The 24,684-nt window shown below is 43.5% G+C and overlaps 1 protein-coding gene across 17 annotated transcripts in view; it reads right to left on the bottom strand.

Annotated features, from left to right (window-relative positions):
* Window positions 1-24,684, bottom strand: part of ADGRL3 (adhesion G protein-coupled receptor L3) — a 523,370-nt gene that overhangs the window by 361,302 nt on the left and 137,384 nt on the right. Inside the window, exon 3 of one of the 17 annotated variants that reach the window (XM_069781902.1) lies at window positions 2,417-2,548. The exons of the other annotated variants lie outside the window; for them this stretch is intronic. The gene's annotated coding sequence lies outside the window, so the exon portion shown is untranslated. The remainder of the gene's footprint in view (window positions 1-2,416; window positions 2,549-24,684) is intronic. 17 annotated transcript variants of the gene reach the window in all.

Genomic DNA, 24,684 nt, shown 5'->3' with positions numbered 1-24,684 from the left:
TCTGCAGTCTCACAAGCTGAAGATGGAAGTTCAAGTGAGAATTCAGCTCACAGATGGGCACAAAGCCCAAAACTTGTTACATGGTTTAGAGGAGCATCAGAGATATAGAATAAAGTCAGTTTCATCCAACTCCAACAGATGAGGGGAAGCTACCCCGGCATCACCTTCACCTGAGCATTGGATGTATTGCAATAGTGAAATCACAGACATTCGGTCAGAGACAAGGGAGAAGTGAGAAGTTAACTATCCCTTTTCCCTGGGAAGGCATGTTCTAGAGGGAACCTTGCAACACTACTCACAACAGAGAAATCTCAGGAAACAGGTGATGGAGTAAGTTGGCAAAAGGGGAGGGAGCTGGTAGCATTTTCCTCAGGTTTGCTACCAACATACCTACAATCTGGACAGGCTAGATAGATAGGCCAAGGCCAATTGTATGAGATTCAACAAAGCAAAGTGCCAGGTCCTGCACTTGGGTCACAACAACCCCATGCAGCGCTACAGGCTTGGGGAAGAGTGGCTGGAAAGCTGCCTGGCAGAAAAGGACCTGGGGGTTTTGGTCAACAGCCGGCTGAATATGAGCCAGCAGTGTGCCCAGGTGGCCAAGAAGGCCAACGGCATCCTGGCCTGTATCAGAAATAGTGTGGCCAGCAGGAGCAGGGAAGTGATTGTCCCCCTGTACTCGGCACTGGTGAGGCTGCACCTCGAGTACTGTGTTCAGTTTTGGGCCCCTCACTACAGGAAAGACATTGAGGTGCTGGATCATGTCCAGAGAAGGGCAACGAAACTGGTGAAGGACCTGGAGCACAAGTCTTATGAGAAGCGGCTGAGGGAACTGGGGTGGTTTAGCCTGGAGAAAAGGAGGCTGAGGGGAGACCTTATCGCTCTCTACAGCTACCTGAAAGGAGGTTGTAGGGAGGTGGGTGTCTGTCTCTTCTCCCAAGTAACAAGTGATAGGACAAGAGGAAATGGCCTCAAGTTGTGCCAGGGGAGGTTTAGGTTGGATATTAAGAAAAATCTCTTCACTGAAAGGGTTGTCAGGCATTGGAACAGGCTGCCCAGGGAAGTGGTTAAGTCACCACCCCAGAGGTGTTTAAAAGACATGTAGATGTGATGTTTAGGGCCATGGTTTAGTGGTGGACTTGGCAGTGTTAGGTTTACAGTTGGACTCAATGATCTTGAAGGTCTTTTCCAACCTAAATGATTCTATAATTTTATGCAAAGAGGCTGCTCTTCAGCATAGCACACCTATCCAGTATCTTCACCCAACTGCTGTTCAAGGGTTATAAACTTTTACCCAGTCCAAGCATGGCTGCAGAAGACAGTGCAATAAAAAGGCTGCCTCTGTAGAAACAGCCTTCACTAAGTCAGAGGGGTAGGAAGACAAAACAAAACAAAACAAACAAAAAAAAAAGTGAAGCATCCATTCTTTATATAAATACCAATATATACTGGTGCTTTCTACAATGTAGAAATGATTGCCAGCCTCCTTGGAAGAGTTTATCATTTACAGTGGAGGGGGAAAACATCCGGAAACCACACTAGCAGTTCAGGGAAAGAAGAGCTGTGAGGTTCTCAAGATAAAACATCATTTGCCAGTCTATCATCTATTTCTTCTGGCACTTGATGAAACTGCCTGCCTGTTTTTTCCACCAAAATTCAGGTCAGTCACTGTCCCTCATTCAGAGTGTCACAGCCACTCTGAAAATACACATGAAAGCATTAGCTGAAAAAGTGAACTGCCAGGCACCACTGCAATGCAGGTCAAACACACAAATTCTTCTTTTTTGCCTGTGCAAAAGGCCATGCTTATTGCCCCCAGAAAGCAAATCCCAGCCACCTGTGAGGAGGCAGATACAGCAGGCAAGCAAAAGCTGCTATCCCACTGCCCCACATGGTGATGCTCTGGGTTAGCATGGAGATGGGAAATAACATGTCACCTCCCATAGCAGCTCACTTCAACAGGCGGAGCGGATGGTCAGCAACACACTGAGCGACAGCACTCACATACAGACCCTTCTCTCTCCTCTTGACTGCCAGCCCACACAGCCCGTAAACATGCAGTGATCTTCCCAAGGCCCTTGACACAAGAGGGTTGTTAAATGGGTGCTTCTCTGAAGGAAAGAAGAATTTAAGAGCAAAACAGAGACTATGATAATGAACAGTTCACAAGGGCTTTATCTCTGCAGGGGAGGGATTTGTTGGGTTTTAAACTCTCAGCCAGCAGATGATGAAACACCTCTCCCCAGGGTTTACTGACCAACAATAAACAGTGTGCATGTATGCACAAATGATTTCTATTTTTTTTAAGCTTATTACTTTAACACAGGTTTAAAGGAACCCAACATATAGTGCATCTAATGCAGGAACAACTGAATAACAAATGCAAGACCAAATTTCATGACTTATCTTTTTCTACCTGCTGCAATGCCTCCATTCACCTGCTTATAACATATACCAGCACAGAGAAGCATGAACACAGGACAGGAACAAAAAGAATTCGCAGTATCAAAGGGCCAGGTTCCAGAAGCTGACAATTCCATGCCTGATGCTGGGCCAAAATAAAAAATAAAAAAAAAAAGAACAAAACAAACATAAACAAACAAACAAAACACACACAAATAAAAAGGTGGGGCAAATGCAGCCTATGTTACCTTCACTCTCTGTTCTTTCTCCACAGTACTATTCCCTAAGGCACCCAATTTGCTTCTGTTTTTCAGACCATTGTTCTCTAATATTATTGTTCATTGCCTCAAAAATTGGGATTTTTTTTTTAAAGGAGAAAAAATATACATACACACACCTTACGGACTAACTGGACTGTTCTTTATCTTTTAGGTTTTTCAGGCATGGAGGAGAAGGGGAGATGTCTGACCTTTTTTTTGGTTCACTCCACAACTCACAGACCTAATCTGAAGCTGCGATTCTCATGCAGTAACAACGGGACTGAAGGAGTTGAGATTTCAAGAAAGATACCAAATACAGAGAGTTTCACAATGAAACTGGTGGAAGAGGCAATTCTGAACAGTCATTTTCAGTAGCTCGTGCCATCAGCAGACGGCACTTCTGCGTGTAAAGGCACAACACCTTTTCCCCAGCAGCCGTCCTCTCTTGCAAGTGTACAACAAAGGGAGACTCTGAGCTTCCGCAACAAAGCTGGAAGAACCCTCTGCTCTCTTAAGAAACATCTCATTAAACTGCACTCAAGGCCAAAACAGCCAGTAGACCTAAGTACCACAAAACTGTCTTAGGCAAGGATTTAGCCTCAGTAGACATTCTTTCATCATTTTCAAGTGCAGTGTTATGGCCTCATCCAAACTGCACTCTGCCACAATAGAGAAGCACTGATGGATATCAATACATGGGGAACTGATGCCTAGCTGCAAACACAAAACATTAACTTCATCTTGGCCATCACAGTTTTTTTAATTAGAATAATAAATTTTAACAATAAAAAGCCCTATTTCCTGAGACCCAACTGCTTTTACTATAATTAAAGGAAGACTGTGGGAATAAGGCCAAAATAACACTAGAAATGGCCTGCAAGCAGAAGGACAGCTCTGCCCATGACAGCAACATGCCTATAAATCCAGCATTAGCACTGCACTGTACTAAATACTGTATTCTGAAACAAGTTATCTTGTATCACGTTCCCTAGTAAATCTATGCACACACTTAATTCCATGGTAAGCAGGACATAGTTCTCACAGGAGAACAAGCTATCTCAAACTATTTCATATTCCCTGCAGGACAACACCAACTGTGTGCCTGTAGACCATGATGTACCAGCGCAGGGTATCTCACAGTAATTTGCCCATGAATCAGGTATCTAGCTGCAGGTACAGCCTCCATGAGAAAGCACACCTTAAAATTCTGAATCAAGAACTGCACTCAGCAAGAGTGGTGCAAAATCCTAAATCAGTGCCCTTCCCTGCTCTGCAACTCCGTTTTCTCCCCCAGCTTATTTTGGTTACTTGGATGAGAAGATGACAGCTCTTACATATCCAGTCATCAGTCAGCTACAGCCTGTGTATATTAGTACTAATAAAAGTGCTTTATAAAAATAATATAGATTCACAATATATAAAAACCAGTTCTAAATAACAGCCATGCACTTTATTCTTTATTAAAAAGAAAACAAACAGTATAACATCACATTTGAAAGTCACTTTGGAGAGAAGATGAGTACTCAGAGCAGGCACACACTGCTGCCCTATGTCACGTGCATCCAAAACGTTTGCATTTTGCTGCAAGTAACTATAGGACCAAAAGCAGCTGTGAGCAATTAGGGGACAAAGCACCTCAATTAAAGCACTGATGTTTCAACACCAAAGATGAGGGGAAAAGAAAACAAAAACCATACACATTAAGTTTACTTGCAAGAAGTAGAGGCATGATGGCCAGAGAAGCAAGACCCCAGCACTGCCCACCTTCAGTCAAGCTGCTTGCACAGGGAATGTTGGAGGCTGTGCTAAGGGGAGAAGAGCGAAAGGGCGTCTTGACATGGCTTTGTTCAGAGATATCCAAGAGTTATAACAACACATTTTTGAGTACAAGAAAGGGTAGGGATAACAGCGTACTTACAACTACCCAAGACTCAGGCTACAGGGATCCAGAGAAGCTCATCTTGGAAAATAAAAAAATTGTGACATGCTGGAAGTTAAAATGGATGAGCTAACAGTCTCTCCTAGCTGTAAAAACCTGTAATAGCCAAATCCAAAATGCCAGGCAAATAATTCTCCATCAATTACATATTATAAAACAAGCCAGCAAGGCACACAATGGTTTTGAAGATGGAAACACAGGAAAGGTTAAGGGACTTGTGGCTGGTAACAGAGGAAATCACCAGCCCTCAAGCAACCCACTAGATTACAGCTCCCCTTACTCCACAAGCACCTTGCTTTGAGTTTATTCCTCATTCAGATTACCTTCCAGTATTACTGCTCCATTTTTAAGCCCCTCAACACACATGCTGCCAAGATCCTATCTATTTCAGCAAAATGGTCTGTGGAGCAAGAGGGGGAGGTCGGTCCTGCCAGACCCCTGGCTTTGGGAACCTTCCAGGGGGAAGCACAACTACACCAAATTTCTTCCTACGTGTGCCGGTCGGGTTGTTAAAAGCACTGCCTGTGTTTGTGCCATGTTATAAGGCCCCTCTGAGAGGCGGAAAGACAGGTCAATGGGGTTGTTTAATTTGGACTCAACAGCTACAGAAGAGAGCAACCCTGCTGGAACTGGTTCATTCTTGGGGGCTGAGTTACGGTCACCATTATTTCAGCCCCCCGGAGAGCTCAGCAGGCCAGAATACAAATTAAAAGATTATAAATAGCACCAAGCAAGGGTTTTTGTTACTGTCTCTGAGGCAGCAGTGTGCTGACCTGCATTCAGGTTTCACCACGAATCTGAAATTCAGCTCAAGTCCCAAGAAAAGTTCAGGGAAGTGTCAGCACCACCCCAACAAGGGCTGTGACTTGGGATAAACCCCTTGCCTTTCTCTCACGGTGCCAGAGAAGTATTTACGACTTCGACTTGAAGCCAGATGTAAATGGATTATTTTGTACAGTCTTAACTCAAGACATGATGTTCATGCAAAGCACTCAGAGCAGCAAATCAGCGTTCTCTGAGGGAAGAGAGAGGGCACACAATCTGAAACCAGTAAGCACATGCAAGCTTCAAACTCTCTTTCTCCAAGTTAAACTTCATGCCAAATTGAGCTGCTTGTCATATCCTGATGGAAGTAAAGCTTTCTTTTTACCCTACTTGGTGATGAGAAGTTGCATGGACCATGGGGCAAGGCAAAGAGCTGGGATTTGGGAACTTGTGTTCTGCTTATGCCTCTGCAACTCATCCGTGATATGGCCTTGTCCAGCTGCCCTGACATACTCATGTTTCTCATGACTTACATGGCTAAAACTTGTATGTTTGGTTTAAGGTCACTCTTCTAATAGAGAGCATATTCTAGTTTATTTATGAGCCTCAAACTGACTCCTTGATCTTTCAGAAAAGGACTTGGAACCATCAAAAGAGAACTGGTTTACCATGATTGAAAGATTATTTTTTTAATTATTATTATTTTTTAGGCCTTCCAGTTGCAAACCAAAATGCTTTCCCTAGAGTAATTTCAGCCAAATGAAGACTTCAGTCCTGGCTCAGAGCCCCACTGCCCTAGGTGGTATAACTTTAAGTAGCCAGAATGACACTTTCTACCTCAAAGAGCTCACAATTTCCATATAAAACAAGAGACAGCTGACAGCAGGACACCAAATAAACTATAGTGACTAATTCTGCCTTCAGGAGAGGTCATCAGAATAATGGATCATATTGCAGGACTGGGGTCTTCACAGTCCCAACTCATTTCAGGTATGGCAAGCATCAGTATAGCAGCTTTGAATTCATAGTCATGAACCCACCAGTTTCTAGCAAAAAGGAAAGAAAACGAGCAAGATAGCTGAAACCTTATCAATTTTGAGGTAAGACAAATGCTAAAACCAGACCTCTTAATGCAATGTTTCCCAGACCAGAGGGGAGGTTTTATTGCTCTTGATCCTATCCTCCAGAGTTTTTGCAGAAGAACTGTGAAAAGTGACTGGTCTGAACAAAGGGATGCTTCACAATTATCCAGACGCCTTTAGAAAAGGCTGATGTTAAATGTCACATTTTATGCTGCTATCTCACAGGCCTCAAGGAAGAATGGAGCTTATGTCAGAGTCAGTATTTGTTTTTCCTTCTGCAGATGTGCACACTTCAGTGTGAAGGCTTCTCTTGAAAAGATACATTTCTTGAGCGAGACAGCAATATGAAAAGGAGAATGCTTTGAAGATCCCTCTCCCCCTTTTAATTACAGAATTTTAATATAACACTTGGGGTAATAAGACCAGATCATTCCACCAATATTCAAGCTGAGCAGGGTTTAGCACACAATAGCTCTCACCAAAACCCATGGGATTCAGAAAAACAAGTTGCTGAATACAAGCAGAGACCGCAGGATCTGGCTCAAAGTAAATTTGTAGAAATAACAGCCTCTCATCTCTCCAGAGATCATTTAATAATAACACCACCGCCGCCGCACTGCTTGAAGATGGCCAATCTCTGCTTAATAACACTGATGCTCTGGGAGGCATCTCTGCTGAGCAAGGATTCAAAACCTCCCAATTCCCTGGCACTCACCACCTCTCCTTCCCCACCACCTCCAAAGAGTCAGCGTTACCCCACGCACCCACTCTGTACCTGCCCTGCTCCTATCGCTGTCTTTCCACTAGGTTGCTGATATCTAACCTTGCAGACAGGACTGATGACTAACGTACTGGTTTGCAAACACAACCAGACTTGCAGCTCTTCCCACAGGCATTTACCAGTGTATTTTAGGAAGCTGTTTGCACAGATGGCAGCAGGTTGCTAGAAAACCATTTAATCCTCCTCCATGTGCTTTGGAGACAGCATTATTCTTAGAGCAGGCAGCACTGCCTTGATCTGTTATACCAAACTACAGGTTTATCAGCCTTAGTATTATTAGACACTGGCAGTTTGCTCCAAAAAAAAACCCCAAAACAAAACAAACCCCAAAACCCACTGCCGAGGCACTTTTCCTAAGCATTGGTCAGTACGAGTGTGCACCCCTCAGTAGTAATGCCAGAAAAGCCCTGGAACAGGCAGAACTGGGATTGCACCAAAGTGCACAGGCTGGCCTGCAGCGATCCCTTCCAGACACTCTCCCACAGACAGCAATGAACACAACGGCCGCTCAAGCAACGATGCTCACATGGCTGCAGCACATAGCTGGCCCTGCAGCAAACTGCTCGTCTAGGGACAAGCCCCATTTTGCCATCACCCTAGCTGGCTTGGGGAGAAGGAGGCCGCCTCTGCTCCCCAAACCACCCGAAATCCACTTACACACCATCAGCTGGACCTCAGTAAGTTACTGGACCCCACTCTGCAGCAGGAGCTTGTCCAGTCTTCCAAAGCTCAATTTTTTCCCCCTGCTCAGACAACACGCAACATGGTTTGTGGTATTCTTGCTACCCAGGGATGTGTCTCAACACTTGAAACCAGCAGGAGCTAGTAACAAAATACTAATGCCCTTCCAAGCTATACTGCATCTCTTTTTCTCCTGAGGATTCAATCTTCACTGCACAAATCTACAAAATGCCCCATAACCAAACAACAACAAAAAATATCTCTTTCTAAGGAGGACATTGACCTGTAAAGCCTCCTTTAATAACCTGAATTCAGAGACACAGAGTAAGTGCTGGAGACGTGTCAGGAAAGGGACAGGAACGCAGTATTTTAAAAAGTGGGTTAAGTGAAGTTGAGATAAGTACAGTCTGTTCAACACTGCAAAACCTGCATTTCATTCAAGAGGATCCTCAAGTCAGCTGCCTGACATGCTACACCTGGGCAGAGCCACCCACAGCAGTCTGCCATGAAAAGATGAGAGGATCGGAAAGCAACAGCATGAGGAAGCAGTTACAAAAGAACAAAATGTCATGGCACAAACCCTGGACATCTCTTAATTGCCATCTGGAAACAGCAAATTTAATTTAATTTTTTATTTAACAAAACAGCCTTCCTGTCCTAAAAGTCAGAGGGCGCAGCATAGACAAAGACATGCACTAGGCACTCGGATGACTCAGACCATCTAGCATATGAGAGCACACCTGGCTGAGCTTCTTTCCTACAGATTGCACCCAAAAAAGCATTTGCAAATTTCAATACAATTACAGAACAAAAATTTCTAACAAAGGAGAAAAGGGGAAAATGGAGCAAAGGCTAAATTGAAAGCACTGCTTTAGAAGACAGCCATTTCCTCTCCAGAGTCAGGCTCTGTCCCGTCACTGCCTGTGCCTGGTGGAGCATCCGCTGGTGGCAGAAGATTTAGGATAGGATCCATATATTGGACTGATTTTGTCAGCTTGTAAAGGGGGAAAAAAGATGCACACAACTTGTTTCAATTTCTAGGCTTTAAATAAGATAAACCACATACTTCTAAAAACACAGGAGCCTCAAGGCACATTCCTATTTCTGTCAAAGGTGCAACTAACACATGTCAACATACCTGCAGTATGTTTAATCAACCTGACTCAAGTTCCAGAAAGAGTGACAAGGGAGCCTTGCCCTGCCACAGCTTCACTGCTATTGCTGCCATGATAGACTTGATCAAAAGCAGGTCTCATGCTGCAGTTACAATTACAATTTACAGTACTAGCATGTTTGTGCTTCACAGACTTTCAATATGATTTAAACTGCTACAGTAACAATTTTCCTAACTAATTCCACCTTTAAAGGTGCTCAAGCAATGGAGAAGCCTAACTTTTGATTATTTTTAGTGGAGCTACCAGTCCTGACAAGCACGCAGCCACAAACTGAAGATCTGAGGGACTTTGCTAATTCCAAAGGCAAAGACATCACATCATCTCCTGAACTGTCTACAACCACTGCAGTTTTCTGCTCAGGGCTCACCTCCATGTGCTGGTCAGACAGCTGCAGTGCCCCTGGGACTGGCTTGCAGGCAGAGCTGGCATCCCAGCCTCACAGGCCACAGTGCCATCAAAGGGATAAGAAGAAAGGAGGTCTCCTTTATAGCCCAGAAACTCCACACATAAAAAAAGAAAGATAAAAAACAGGCTGGCTCCTAGATTACCGAGGCAGCATCCAGAAAGCTGGCTTGGGTACCCTAGTGATACATTCTTCTGCAATTTCCTGCCTTCTTAGATAGTGAGTCAAAAGAGCATTTCACTTAGGGCTAACAATGTGACATTGACATCTACAGTAAGATCTTCTTGCTGCATAGCTAGCAGTGACAAATTTTAACCATACCACCCAGTACCTCTGCTCGCAAGCAGTACCTCAGGCTCATTTCTCCTGCTGCAACACCTATTCTTTATTGGAAGCTTCTTGTGTTTTTCTGTTGGCAGTCTTTGAGACAAAGCCAGGCCACAAAGATTAATCTGACCATTTGATTTTCATGATTAATTATCTCCTGATAAGCAGCTTTCCCCCTCCCCCACCTTTCACAAGAATAGTTATTGCCCAGCCCTGCCCTTAATTCATCACATCAAATTCAATTTCTCATATTGCGCTCTGACAAGTTGAGGATAAAGTCACAAAAGAGCACTGCCTCGCCACACATCAGCTAAGCTTGGGGACAGCAGTCGAGATGGAGAACTGACAGTCTGGCTTGAAACTGGCGTCAGAGTCAGCCCATTGCCACAGGAAGGCATCTCATGCTACAAGGAGAGATGCTCACATGAGCTGGTTGTCCTGACTCCCTTGACATGGCACTGGTGAAAGGATGAGAAGAAAAAAGCAACCTCCTGCTCTCTAAAGAAAAGTCCTCTTCTTTCTCTTTCCACCGCCCTGCTTCAGAGCCCAAAGGAGTGCTGCTTCCAATACCTTGCCGAGCAGCGTCTTCAAAGTGCCACTGAACCCTCACTTTGGTGACAAAAGAAGAAATTGCCAGTGGGGATTATAACGCAGACAGCAGGGGCCACAAACAACCTAATTTTCCCCAGAGGCAAGCCGCGTATGCTTTTTGTTGTTCAGAGCCATCTGCAAGGAACTGGATATTTGCAAATAAAAGGAGATTAGGACAAGGCATTAATCCAGCGTCTGCTGCTCATTCATGCTGTCCCCTGAAAGAGAGCCCAGATACAACATTTAAGTCGTAACACTCAGATCTGAGCTGCTGGTAATTTTAAAAAAGAAGACGATAATCAAAAGACACACAAAGTTGTGATATTACTTTTTATAACTAAGCCCCAAGAGGGCCATAAGACATGGAGCTGTTAAGGAAACAAAGTGAAATTCCCTTTGGGGAAGGGCAGCTCCCCCTCAGCTGTGCCCACCTGTACACTAAGCCACAGCAGAGAAGACATGATATGGCCAGAACAGGATGGGAGCAGAAATAACAATAGCTTGTCCAGAAACCCTTGCTCCTAGGAAGGCCTAACTTCTGAAGCCTACCAAAATAGCACAACAGGGCTATTGTTCCCAGAGTTGGATGGCAAATACTGCTGCTACCCTTGAGAATTGTTTCCACTGTTGGATGGAAGGGCACAGCAGAAAATGGCATCCACAGCTTTTTATAAAAAGCTCTGCTCTGTGCACCACAACCCAAGAGAGCAAGGGCATCAACCCAGCAAGATCACTTCTACTTTTTGTGTTTTCTTCATATCCACAGCAACTATGTGGCTGTCAGTGCTGCTTTTCTGGGGAAAAAAAAAAAAAAAAAAATTAAGCTTGGGGAAAAACATCCAGTTCAGAAACACAGATGAAAAGCATTTCATCTCTGCATATTGTCTGTTTTTCTACCAGCAGCCACTTTTCACAGAGGATTTTGCCTGACAGAGCTGATAGGCGCTCACCACTGCTCAGATTTCGGGTTTGATACCTCTCACATGTAGCTGACGCATTCGGCGTTCAAAGGCATCGCACACGTGGCACCACCTGTATCCTCTGCCTTGGGAATTGAGAGCACATTTCACACTACAAACACTGACTGTCAACCACTGCTGCCTGATGCTTTCTATTCAGCATTTTTTCAGCTTAATTTCGTTTACCTTAAGATGGAAAAAAGATGGTTCATTAGAGGCACTTCCCACAGCCTGCTTAAAGCATTGATAAGCCAACATAAATTTTCACCCATCCAGTCTCATTGCTTTACCTTGTGTTGTGGGTCTTTAGCAGATAGCAACGAGACAGCCCAGTAAGCACTGCCTTACAGTGCCTCGTGGATTGCTATTCACAGCACTTCTGCAACCTAGAGTAATTCCACCTTACTAATCCCATGCTCAGCAAACCAAACTTTCCTGCCACTAGCATTCATTTCACTAACATCTTGGAAAAATAAATTCAGTGTCCAGGTGAAAATTCAGGTCCAATTTCAGGTGAAAGACCCAGACAGTTGGGAAAGATACTCAGGTAGCACCTCAGAGGAAACGCTCTTTAGTAATTTCTCAAACAGACTTGAACATGAGTCTTAAGTATGTGGAAGAGCCAATAGCCGGTGTCACTCGGCCCCACCACCCCACACCAACCAGGGGAAGGGGACAGACACCCAGCCTAATGGGGTGACTCCAGCTGGTAAAAGGCAGTGGGGAGACATGCACAATAGCTGTGGGAGAAGCTTCGGAGCAGGGACGGTCATGACTGGGTGACCCCTTTTCTGCAACTGGGGACTCACAACCCCATATGTGACAGACCCCCCATGCCAAGCCAGGCCCAAGGTTTAAGCAGGCTGTGAGGGGGTATACCACTACCCACACTCACCCCAGGAGCCATTTTGGCCCACCACCACTCAGCCCCAGTCCTCCTCTGTGACCTTCAATCACAGCCCCGAGCAGCTCCAGCCCTCCGGCCCAGCCACGATCTGCCTTCTAGAAGGGCAGTACTTCTTCCTTTTCGCTGGACCTGACCCCAGCTGAAAACTCCTTTAATTCCCATTTGGAACCAGCAAGTCCAAACAACCTAACTGCGTTACGAGACAAAACAGACTCTTGGATGTCAATATTCAAAGAAAAATAGGTATCTACAGCAGAGCACATCTCTCATAGATGCAAAGACTGCAAGGAGGTAGACTTACTCCAGCGTGGTATGGCTGCCTCCTCTTTGGTGACTCCTAGGTGAGTTGGCTGCAGCTACTGGAGAACCTGTCCTCAGGATACACAACCATTTCCCACCTCCCTTTTCAACTGTTTGTGAAACCAGCCCAAGCATCACTCAATCCAAGCAGTCTTTTGGCATCCAAGTGGCATTAAACCCACCCCTGCATTGTCATGCCATTAGTTTAAATCAGTTTTACAGCCAGTTCCCCGATCAATAAAATGCAGAAACATGACTGGAGAAAGGAATTAGCATCTGTAATCCCGTGATTACATAAATCCCTTTGGTCAATCAGTTATTAATGGATGTTATATTTATTGGGGTTTATAGCAGGCCTACAAACCTGAGCCATCAGCATTAGACACCAAAGATGACACTGTAAAAAAGCTATTTGATTACTGACTCCTCACAGCAAGTGCTGACAGAATACAAATTTGGCTCACTCTCCCTCCTGTTAGCAAGCCTGCTAATGAGCTTGCCAATTAAGAGCCAATCTGAAGACCTTGGAGGTGAAGCTGTCAAGAACATGAACTCCCATGCTTGTGAGGAGCAGCTGCAGGACTCATGATGAGGACCACCTCCAACACTTCTTGCTGACGCCACCCACTGACCCCTTTATCTCCCACAACTCATTCCTCTCACCCAGGAAATACAAACACTTGTCACACATGCATATTACAGCTGCTAAGGCACAGACATAGAAAATAAACACACACCAAAGAGTAATAAAACCTCCCTTGCTTCTCATCATTGCAGAGACCTTACTAGGTCAAATGCTGGAACTACTGAGAAAGCGCACAAACTTTAAAATAATAATAATATAAGAAAAAAGTCACTAATTACACAACATCATGTCTATCTAATTATTTTGGGATAGATTTTGTATTTTTGGATGTGTGTGTTTCTATTTAAGGAATCGAGGACAGTTTGGGCAAGAGAATTTGAGCTCCTAACTCCCTTTGGATATTTCTGTGCATGTTCCTCCCCTCATCAGCAGTTAACTTAATGCAGTTTATGAAAGGAAAGGCAAAAGCATAAATACTACACCAGGCCAAAATCTCCAATCACAAAGCTTTGTGACTTTCAGTGCAGCTGGCCCCATGGACGCGTACAATCTGCTGCCGGCCACAGCACACACCACTGCGACAACTGGACGAGGCGCAAGCACACGAGGGCTGTGAGCATCTTGCGTGGCAGTCAAATCTTTAAGCAGCTATTTCCAATACACCCATTCAACTATCTTGGCCTGTCATTTAAGCAGACAATTTAATTTCAGAACCACTCTACGCTGTGTTTCTTTGCACTTTTTTTTCCTGCCCAGTCATTCAGCAGCTAACTAACACTGGCATTTCCAGCAGAGAACTGCAACCAACACGCTTCACCTCTGAAGTATCCCCTGCTGACTGCACATAGAGGTTAAATTTTATTGCAACGTTCGTGTCCAAGGGACTATTGGGAAGAGAACAGGAGCTGGACTCCTGGTCTAGGTTTGCTTCCAGATTTACCAGTCCCCCATTTATTTCATCACACCACACGATGAGTAACCCTCTGGAAATAACCTTTAGCAGAAAGCTCCGTTACCAAAATAAAGAAATGCCATAGTTTCTCTGAAACCGTATCCTTCTGCTGAAACTAATTATGACAAAGCTGTTGCTTAATGAAAGTTTGCTTTAATATGACTTATGCTATTCATAAGTTTGCTTTGGACAGCATCCAGTTTTTTTAAATTAAATATTAACAGTCTGTTAGCCTATCAAACAAACCTAAGCATGTCAAGTTAGTATTTTAATAGTGTTTTTTCTTCTCCTCCCAGCCTAGGTTTGGCTTCCTAATTGACTTGCTGCTTTAAAGTCAGTAAACTCAAAAGTCTGAGAAGATGTCACACTTTAATGGTTTAGGAGTGCATACTTTGTCTGGGTGATTGATGGATCAAATGTGCGCTGAGGAATGCCGCAATGTTTCTTTCATCATTTCTGCTTCTCATGGGACTGAGAACTGGACTATCTCTAAACCTCTTTGCTGCTAGCAACAATAATCAAATTATCTCATTCATTATAAATGTGGAATCCATCTTACTGTCCTGAAGGGATGTTATTGAACTGACATTACTGTGTGAGCACCGACAAAGGTACAAATGCGAATTTATCACCTAGGATGCTGTTGAATATACACACCAGGCATGCTGGGCTCTCTCTGGCTCATTACACTCCTTTCTGGTTATTGCCAGCCCCAACCTGTTTGGCAAATGAGATATGGAAGAGCTGCACAGACATGGCAGTGACAGGTCCTGCAAAAATGCAGGCGATAAATGGGATAACATTCACAGATGAATGGTAAAGAAAGGCTGACATGTTAATTGAGGGTTGCACATCTGACAAAAGGCACAAATGTAGATGGAGAGCACTTATTAAAGCAATATTTAATATTTTCAGAGTGCTTTTCAACTATAATTATTTACTTTCAGTGCTGCCTAATCAAGTAAAGGACTGCAGTGTTTCTGATCTCAAGATGAGGGCTGAAAGGTAGAAAAGGTTTTAAAATAATATGTATGCTCTCCAAAGTGACTAATATAGGCTACACATATCAAATACGCCTATATCAAATTTGCTAGTGCAGGAACAGTATTTCTGACTGCAGGCCCTGCCAGTGGGATGTGAAAGTCAGGCAGGTTCTCTAAAGCGCTGACACCGCATTTATTAAAGGTTTTACATATAAAGCTTAGTTAACAAATCCGATGACGATGCACAAGCCGGAATAAAAGCCTGCTCCTTCTCCAGAGCAGGGAGGCTCTTCCAGATTAAAGGTGAGCAGAAAAGGCGTTGAAACTCACTGGGGTCAGGTAAGGGGGCTGGCATGAATATACACACCAGTAGGGCAAATCTGCCCATGGGTCCCAGAAGACAGGACTGCAAGAAATTGCTTAGGATGCAGAGTCCAACGTACCCAAGCGTAAACAATCAGAGGAAGAATGGGGCAGGAGGGATCAAGAGCACTGCCAACACCCTCGGGCCCCAAAATAGCAGAGGATTTGTTAAATCCCAGGGAGCGGCCCTGGCTGTATTTGGTAAAGGAGGATAAAGCAAAGACCCAGCGGTGCTGGCAAGTCTAGAGGGGGTGGTAGTCCCCTTCCTCTCCCCAGATCTGGAGAGCACAACTCCAGGTGACAAGCAGGGCTGGATAGCTGGGTGCACCAAACACATTCATGCTTTCACAAGGACCTGCCAGTGCCTGCCTACCACTGAGGGACAGGGGGTTTCAGCAGGATTTGACTTGCACTTCGGTTGCTGCACAAAGTGTTTGTTACTGATGGTTGGGCATTTGTCTTCACTCCTCATACCCACAGCTGCTTCAGACTCCCCCGCAAGCCTAAAGGGAGATGCTGGGTGCTTTATCCTATGAAAATCTTTCTGTCCTGCCTCAAATGAGCATGGTCTCATTGCAGTGGCTATGTCTCTTGTTCAGGTTTTTTTGCATATCACCCATAACAATAAAAGGAGAAGGTGCTGTGTTATATCCAGTCTTGTGCTGCATCCGGCTGCATTACATACCCATGGCAAGGTAGACTAGCAGGTACCAGCTATGCTTTTTCCTAACTTGTACAATAGCTCTTGTATATCTTCACATTTTAGACATACCTCGGAGACTGCTCATTTATCTAGAAATCATCCTCGCCGTAATGGCAAGTCAGGAACATCGACTCCCCCCCTTCCTCTATAGAGAGGCAGAGAAAACAAAGCAGTGATAACACAAGTATTCACTGAATGGGTAGGTACATGCTTCAACTTTTGCCTTAGTAAAGAATCAAGACCAGGGCCACCCAGAAGCAGTCTCCCCTCTCGTTTTTGGGGAGGGTAGATCAATCCCACCTGTGTCCACACTGCAGCACTGATGACATTTCACAGGACAAGCTGTGAGTACAGCAGGGATTCAGTCGCACCCAAGGAAAGCTTTGCTGCCTCGCCCTAGCCAGGGCCATTTGCAGGACAGTCGTCCTTTCCTTTGTTCCCCATCTCTTTTCTTCAAACCTTCATGGTGTTGCCTCCCTTCCCCCTCCCATGCTCTGGCAGGGATGCTGAATGCTGATGAGACAATACTTGATCCATCTTCAAGCACTTATTTTCGGGCAATTAACTTGGCATCATAGAAGCACTTAAGAAACCTGGCTTTCCGGAGTGGGAGACAACTGACTAAAAAGCTAAGCAATGTAGTAAATTATTGTCAAATGACTAAAAAAGAACAGGAGGGAGGGGGAGGGGGAAAGAAACTAACACTTTGATAGAAGACGTTTGCTGCTGTCAGACCAAATCTGAGATCTGACAAAAAAAGCTAGTCTAACAGTTTGAGCAACCATTAACATGACTCCAACACTGGCCACTATCAATTGTCTATAACAATTATGCTTTGCCATTCAAGGGTGGATGCTTTCTTTTCTGACATCTCCTGATTGTATTTCACCAATTCATCCTTGGAATAATTAGTCATGGCAAACCATCTATCTATTTAGATAGCACATGTTAGTCTAATGTTCAAAGGCTTACCAACCACCACTGGTCTTTCATCACTAACTATCCCTGCTATAATACTTCTTTTCTACTTCCAGAGACAATAATTTACACATTATCAACATCGTACTTATTTACCAGGTCTTAAATTCAATTCGGGGGAGCATAATCAGAAGCGATTAATTCCACTTTCCATATACCAGAAATTCCTAAGTCTTCCTTGCGGCATTATTTTCCTGTCCCCAAAATGACACTTCAAAGATGCATTTGCCTTTCATCCCCCAGATGCCAACATCAGGGCTGTCCATGCTACCCAGGAGCAGGGCATGCAGAAAGCCAGTCTAGTACTGCCTCAGCAGTCCCTCTGTGCTGGGCACCTGCATCTTCCCTCCCATTCCCTATTTGGCTTTGGCAACAGTGGGGATTTTTTGGAGATCAGAAGCATGTTGATGTTGCAGGCACAGCTTCAGATCTAAAGTGAATAAATAAATATCAGTCCTCCCATGCATAGCTTACAGCTACCTTGCACGTTTTTCAGTGGAGCTCACTGCAGACCCCTGCAGCCACAAGAAATCTACAGACCTCAATTTGTCCTTTAAGGAAAAAAAAAAAAAAAAAAAAAAAGTTAAAGTTCTTCAACTTGCAATTTATCCTACTGGCCATTCCAGCTACCTCCTTACCTCGTATGTGTACTGCTGCCATCAGTGAGTAATGCCCTGGAGCTGGAGCCCCATTGCAGCGCTCTGCAGGCACAGGTACCCAGGGCTGCTTTCAGAAACCAAAGAGGAAGAAAGTAGGAACAGATAGAGAGGGAAAGAAATTCCCTTACACCCCCTGTTTTCAAAACCCACAAATTAAAAATGTTTCCTTTTGCCTCACTGAATTGACATAATGATGTAAAACCAATGTATGAAAGTCTACAAGGTACATACAGAAAAAACAGACCTGCCATCCTCCTATCCACTGACTCACAGAAAGAAGCAGGGATCTCAAACACCCAGTAAGATTTATGTTGTAATTTATGACTTATCTCCATTAACTATTCAGTGTTATAAATCAAGCCCTCCACATTCTAATACTTTATACAAATACATCACAGCTCTTGCACAATAGCATCCTACTTGCATACATTTACATTATTCTCTCAAAATAAATGTATACTAAAAAAATTGTTCCATGAAACACTATCTGTGCAATCCTCTTAGAAGAGGAGTTTAAAGGGAACAAAACCTAAAATAGAGGCAGGCAATATCCTTAAGAGGAAGTACCTTTAAGACAGATGGTCCAAGTGGGGCATACGGCAGTTCCAGGGCACAGGGGAAAACTTGAAGCCACAACCCTCTACGTATGATAATGTACAGCAACCATGAGTCAGGGCATGTAAGAGAGGGAGCCCAAGCCAAACAGCCCTGCTTTCCCAACCTGGTTGGTTTCTTTCTACAAATAAACACCCTACTACCTACCACCTGTTATGAGCTGGTATCACTCCAGAGATACAACAGGGACAAATTCTACAAAAGTACCTGGCTTGCTATTTTCACCAAGAAATTAATGTTTAGGGGTAAACATGGACACTTTCATCAAGGCTGAATGATTAGTTGCACACTAAGCATCTGAACAGTGTTCAGGAGGAATTATTAGGCCTTTCACTTCCCTCTCTCACCTCCAGCCCCATCATACACACCTGCACGCACTGGGCTTCCAGGGCACCAAGCTATGACACGGATCATTGCAAGCTGCCCCAGTCCTGCTTCTCGGGATATCTAACACACCAGTTCTACTGCTGTAAACCCTTTGTGATTACAGCAGGATGGTGAGAGTTTATCTCTCAGTTCTCAATGCTGGAAAATAAAAATTACTTGCTCTCCTGGACTTCTCACACACTCCTGGGAATGTTCTTCTCATCCTTTCATTTAACTGAGAACACCACATACTTCAGCCACAATAGCATCAAGGGAAACAAAAAGCTACTTTCAAACGTCTATTATCTCTTCATTCAAACAGCCATCCTAGGCTAGACCACAGGTCTAGACATGCTATTATCTTCAGACATCACCTACAGTGGATGCCTACCCCAGAGCATTAGGACCAGACTACCATTTAGCCACAGCCCTCCACACACTCTCTGAGACTCGAGCAATCCAGGGACCTGAAATTAGGCAACACACAGTTCTGCACACAGGTCCTTCCAAAACTAACGGTTTTCATTAGCACTAATCCAGCTGCAAAAATATTTGTCAATGCTTCATTAATGCCAAATGAGCCCTGCAAGCATGAAGGTTTTGTTAAGAGATCCTGAGATACTTGAAAGGTAGGGTGGACTTTTTCCTCTCCTGTTTTGGTTTTCTTGGCCCTTCCATCCTCCCCTTAAGTTCAAAAGCTGGTAGCAATTTACAGTTTAGAAGGTACGCATGTACATATGTGCTTGTGCATGCACAAAAGCCAGAGAAGTTAAGTGAGTCTCTTTTAGGAAAAGAATCCCACCGCAAGAATCTAGACTCAGTCCTCAACGGTCAAAATGAGGCGTTTGCTGGCTAATCCTAATGACAGCCTCAGGCAAAAGATTTCATCCAGGCTGACATTTCTCCAGAAAGAACAGAGCAACCATTTATATACCAAAACAGAATCAAGTTTGGAAAAGCTTTCATCTCCTGCCTTGGGTCCCAGGTAGCACCCACCTATAAACTAGAGCCCCCCTGTGCACGAACTCTACCTTGCCATTCCCCCAAACAGGTAAAGCAAGGGATTTTAGGCCTGTTCTTTAGCACTTGGAGCCTTAAATACAAGCACCATTCAGGAAAGCATCACAAGATAGTTTACCTTGTCATATTTATGCTATTCAGGCATGTAATCACCCCCCAAACTCCCCTACCTACATGTGCCAAGAAGGACAGACCTCTCAACTTCTTATCATGCGTTTGCCACAGGGCTAAGCAAGCAAATATTTCTTTACTGCCCTTCTTCAAGCCCAGTGGACCACACTAAGCCATGCTGTTCTCTCTCATCTGCTCACGCCTATGCCATGAGGCTAGACGCACCAGCACCACAGTCTGTGCTTACATATGTGACATTCAAACATGTTTTACAGAGAAGAAACATGTACCTTCACCCCATTCGAGGTTTCTACCTGCTCAAAGAGGTGCATTTTGCCGAGGACCAGGCTTAAGTCACCCAATCCACAGGAGGAAAGACTGATGAGAATAAATAAACCTTTGCCACGGAAACCAAACGAAATGGAGCAGAGAAGATGTCAATCGCACATGGACATAAGTACATGGACATAAGCTCACAGAACTTCAGAGCACGATTCAAAACACCACTTGCTTTCACCACAGGCTTCGTAGTCCTCATGAGCCCGAGAAGGATGGATTTCAGTATGTTAAGACCCTAACGGAATACTAAAAGAAATGGCATGCCATGTATGGTTATATGATCTTCTGGTTTACCAGAGGATTTTGCAACTCCCCCCAACCCTTTCATGGCAGATCCATGATTATTATAATGGACATCCCTACTCTGTTGGGGATTTTCAAGTCCCTCAACCTGCAAAGACAGACTCACGGGCTTTACAAGTACTGCTGACTGGCCTGCCTAGTTTTTAAATTTCATGAGCCCTGAAATGAACAACTAACTCATAGAGATTATAAAACATGTAATTTTGCTAGAGCAGTTTGTCAGCTCAATAAAACCTGAAACAAAGGGCTCGCAGAGTATTTTAATTTCCACTAGAGGTGTCACCTGGGGAGTTTACAAGGTGTACCGACAAACTCAGACCCAGACACATTTTGTAGTCTCAGATTTGCACAGGTTAGGAGGACCCCACTATAACCAGCACAGTTTATCGTCTGCAAAACTTAAAACATCAGCAGAAAAAAACAGAAAAAAAACCTGTTAAGTTTGTATATTCCTTCTGTAATGCCAGGGGACCTCAAACTCAAAGTACATAGTGAGATGATACACAGCCAAAAGATAAGGCCTTTGCCTTCTCCTTAGATGCTGATGCAAAAAGGGAAAAAACTGAAACCCGGCACTTTGCAAACTCTAGCACCCGACCCCTAAAAACAGTTTCCATGTACGCTTGCTCAGTGAGAAAAATGGAAGTAGACTGATGCACAATTAAATAGAACCCGGGCCTTTGTGAATATTAAAAGACCTTTTACATATCAAAGAACCTTTTCTGAAAACGCTTCAAACCCTACATTGGAGCAGTGCTCTCCTTTTCCCAAGCTATTTCCTTGGTCAAGAGAGAAACAGGTCATACCTCCAAAGGAAAAAGAGCCCTCTAATCCCCACCTCCTTCCTCCAGGAATTGCTCTGAACGGGGGGGGGGGGGGGAGAAAAAAGGAAATAATTATTTATATTCAAATTGTTTTGTGGTTTTCCCACAAAAGTTTTAATAGCTTCCTCCAGGTTGTCCACTCTATGTATAATATTCAGAGCTATCCAGATGAAATTCCCAAGAGTTCAGCAGGATTTCTAATTGCATCAGTTAAAACGGTTGCCTGTCAAGGGCCCATGCCAAAAGCAGGTTAGAGGTTTTTAGATCAGGGATATTTCAATGGGTAGATAGAGATGTAGAGATAAAAAGGCAAATCGAGGAAGGACACAGCATTTTTATATATTTAGACACAAACTAGCCACAGTAAACACCTGGATGCAATATAAGACTTCATTTTTAATATCCTCACTGTCATGCTTCTCATAAGTTTTCAAAATATCATGTATTATACATCTTTGCAGAAAAGGCAGGCTGGGGTTATTCACATCTTTATAAACATGCACATTTTAACAGACCATGAGTCTACATAACTCAGAGGTGTCAAATGAAGAAATAGCCTGCCTCCTAATGAAGTTCAAAGAAGGAAAGCATTCAATTATGCATACTTATCCAAAGCTTTGGACACTGCTTTTAAAGCAGAGAAAGTGTCATAACTCAAAATAATTTACTCTAATGAAAAACTACAGTTGTTCAGGCTGTTTCCAATATATTCAAATAAAAGAATATGGGTTGAGATTTTTCCCTTCAAGAACACCACTCAGGAAATTACATCCTATCCAACCCTTCCCCATTATCTTTTTGTCAGCAAATCCTATAAACCCACAAAATGCCAAGAATTAAATGCTAAGGTTGGCAATCTGTCATTGATATATGTTTCTGCCATTTTTATTTTTTTTTCACCAAGTCCTGAGATAAGGCTGCAGTTTCAGCCTTTAGTGTGGAATTTCTTAGCACCAGTTAGTATTTTGTGGCTTTCATTTTCCCCCTTCCTTTTTCCCCTTCCCTTCCTCTAATCAATGTGATTTACTTCACCATCCCACAAGCAAACTTTTCAGGAGTCCCTGAGGGAAAAAAATAACACAACTCAACTTGCAGGTACTTGGAGGCACTCTGCACGCGTAACAGCATGCTCTGAAGCAACACCATCGGCTTCCAGCACAACACCGGACAGCCCCATGATATACTGCCACAACAAAATAGTTTCTTCCCTTCGGGAAACCCTCAGCACAAGCTGTCCAAACATTATTTATGGTTTCAAGTGTTGCTTTATTTATGGCTGAAATTCTCCCTGTTCAGAAGAGAGAGAGACTGAGTAACTTATCAGGAATGTTCCTGGGGAATGGGGGAAAGGGGGAAATGAGATCATTCATAACTCCAGAGACATTTACAGCTTTTATGCAAAAATTAAAATTGGAGCATTATCAAAAAAAAAAAAACCCAAACACAAACCCAACCCAAACAACCTTTAAGCTGGTAGTTTGCCAAGCGACAGGTGGGTTTTGTAAGAAGGGAGAGGATTCCAGCTTTCTTGTTTGGAGAAGAGAGGAAAGCATGACTTCTGGGAAGATGAAATACTTGAGGTAGATATATTTACACAATATGTGGGAAGTGTGAACAGATGCTACCTAGGAGGCCTCTCTCATGACAGCATCTCCAGAACACACGAGGGTTTTTCATTTGGATTTTGCTTGTGTGGTGGCGTGTGGGGTTTTTTGCAAGAAACAAAAATAATTTTTAAAAAGTGTTTTGCAATCGAAAATATTGGCTTCTAAGGCCTTCCGAATGCATCTATTAACAGCTCTTTTGGTAATTAATAGAAATAATTATTGTAGTCTTCTTACCTGTAGATTTCCAATACAGCACAACTCAGCTTGAGTATTGAACTTAAAACCGTCAGGTGCCATTTGCAGCAGTGGTAAATACAAATGCTTCCACTGACATCTCTCCTGGTTACAGATACTCCCCACAGCTGCAAACTCAGTCCAGACCGCGACCTTCCCAAAACTGTGGCCTGCAATTTTGCTTACGGCAGAGGTTTTCAAATCAATGGTAGAGAGATTGTTTCTTGCAAAGATACCCTAGGATAGGAAAGGCATGATGAGGCTCGCCCAAGGCCAGACGGGCAAGGAAATCAATGGGAGAATTAGGAAGAGCAAACAGGATGCACACCACCAGAACTTCTTGTGTTTAGTTCATTATAAAGCAGAGCCTGCATCAGTAATGACAAAGAAACGATACCATGATTTGTTTGGTTACAGCTACAGGCATCATCATTTTGTGAAGAGTTGGCAGCTCCCAAATAGTTGACTTCCAGAGAGTTCAGTTAAATATAACCCTCTCTGCCTGAGCCAGGAATAAAATCTATTTCATTTAACGTGATTTCAGCTAAATCTGAAGAGTTAACAGCCAAAGAGCTACATATTGATTATGCCACTTCCATTCTGATGAAAAGGACTTCGAAATAGCACCCAGAATCCAATATTCGCCTTGATTCCATTAAGTTCTGCTACCAAAGGTTTTCTGTTTATTTTTATAATACAGTAACATACTCGTAGGTATCTCTTCCAGGTTCCAGGTCACCCTGGGCATTTATCTGCCCATACAACAAATACACACATACAACCATATACCCATACACACAAACACTCATTCCTCCACATATGCTCCCCTTTCATATCCTTAGAGTAGCAAAAAATAACAGAGACTGAATTTGTTTCAGTGGCCCAAACCAGCAAGGAAGTTGGGCATGCTGTATTGTTCTCAGGCTGTTGGCTAGAGAAGAGTTACTCAAGGCTGCTGATGGAAGCACAGTCATTCATGCTGCTTTGTAAGAAAACAGAGAAATTTAAGAAAGTGTGATATGCACATACATGAACACCAAATACACCAGAGAAAATGCCTGGTTAGATAACCTCTTCTACTTCTAATGCTTCACAGTGATTTAGCTCTCTACCCTGGGGGCTTCTAGGTAGATAGGCAGGCAGTTTTAATACTCTCCTCGAGCTCATTAAAAATATCAATCAGGGGAGCTCTGCTGAAGCTGAGTGAGCATCATCCACATTAAAGTAAACAAAAGCACTTCCCACCAAGGTCCATGTGGCATCTGTGCTTGCGCACAGCCAATGCAACGTTCATTCATCGTGACTAACTCTTAAATTTGGAAAAGATATTTCCTCCCATCTTATGTCACTGCAGAAATATTAAGGGGGTAAAAAAAAGTAACCCAGGATGGTCATAAATCAGACTGTTTTACTTGCTATAGTCATATCTTTAACTGATCTTTATCAGAAAAAATAACCAGAATTAACA

The sequence above is a fragment of the Haliaeetus albicilla genome, chromosome 1, assembly GCF_947461875.1.
Source record: "Haliaeetus albicilla chromosome 1, bHalAlb1.1, whole genome shotgun sequence".
NCBI classification, from domain to species: Eukaryota; Metazoa; Chordata; class Aves; order Accipitriformes; family Accipitridae; genus Haliaeetus; species Haliaeetus albicilla.
The sequence above is the reverse complement of the archived record's forward strand: the minus strand, read 5'-3'. Positions and strand labels throughout refer to the sequence as shown.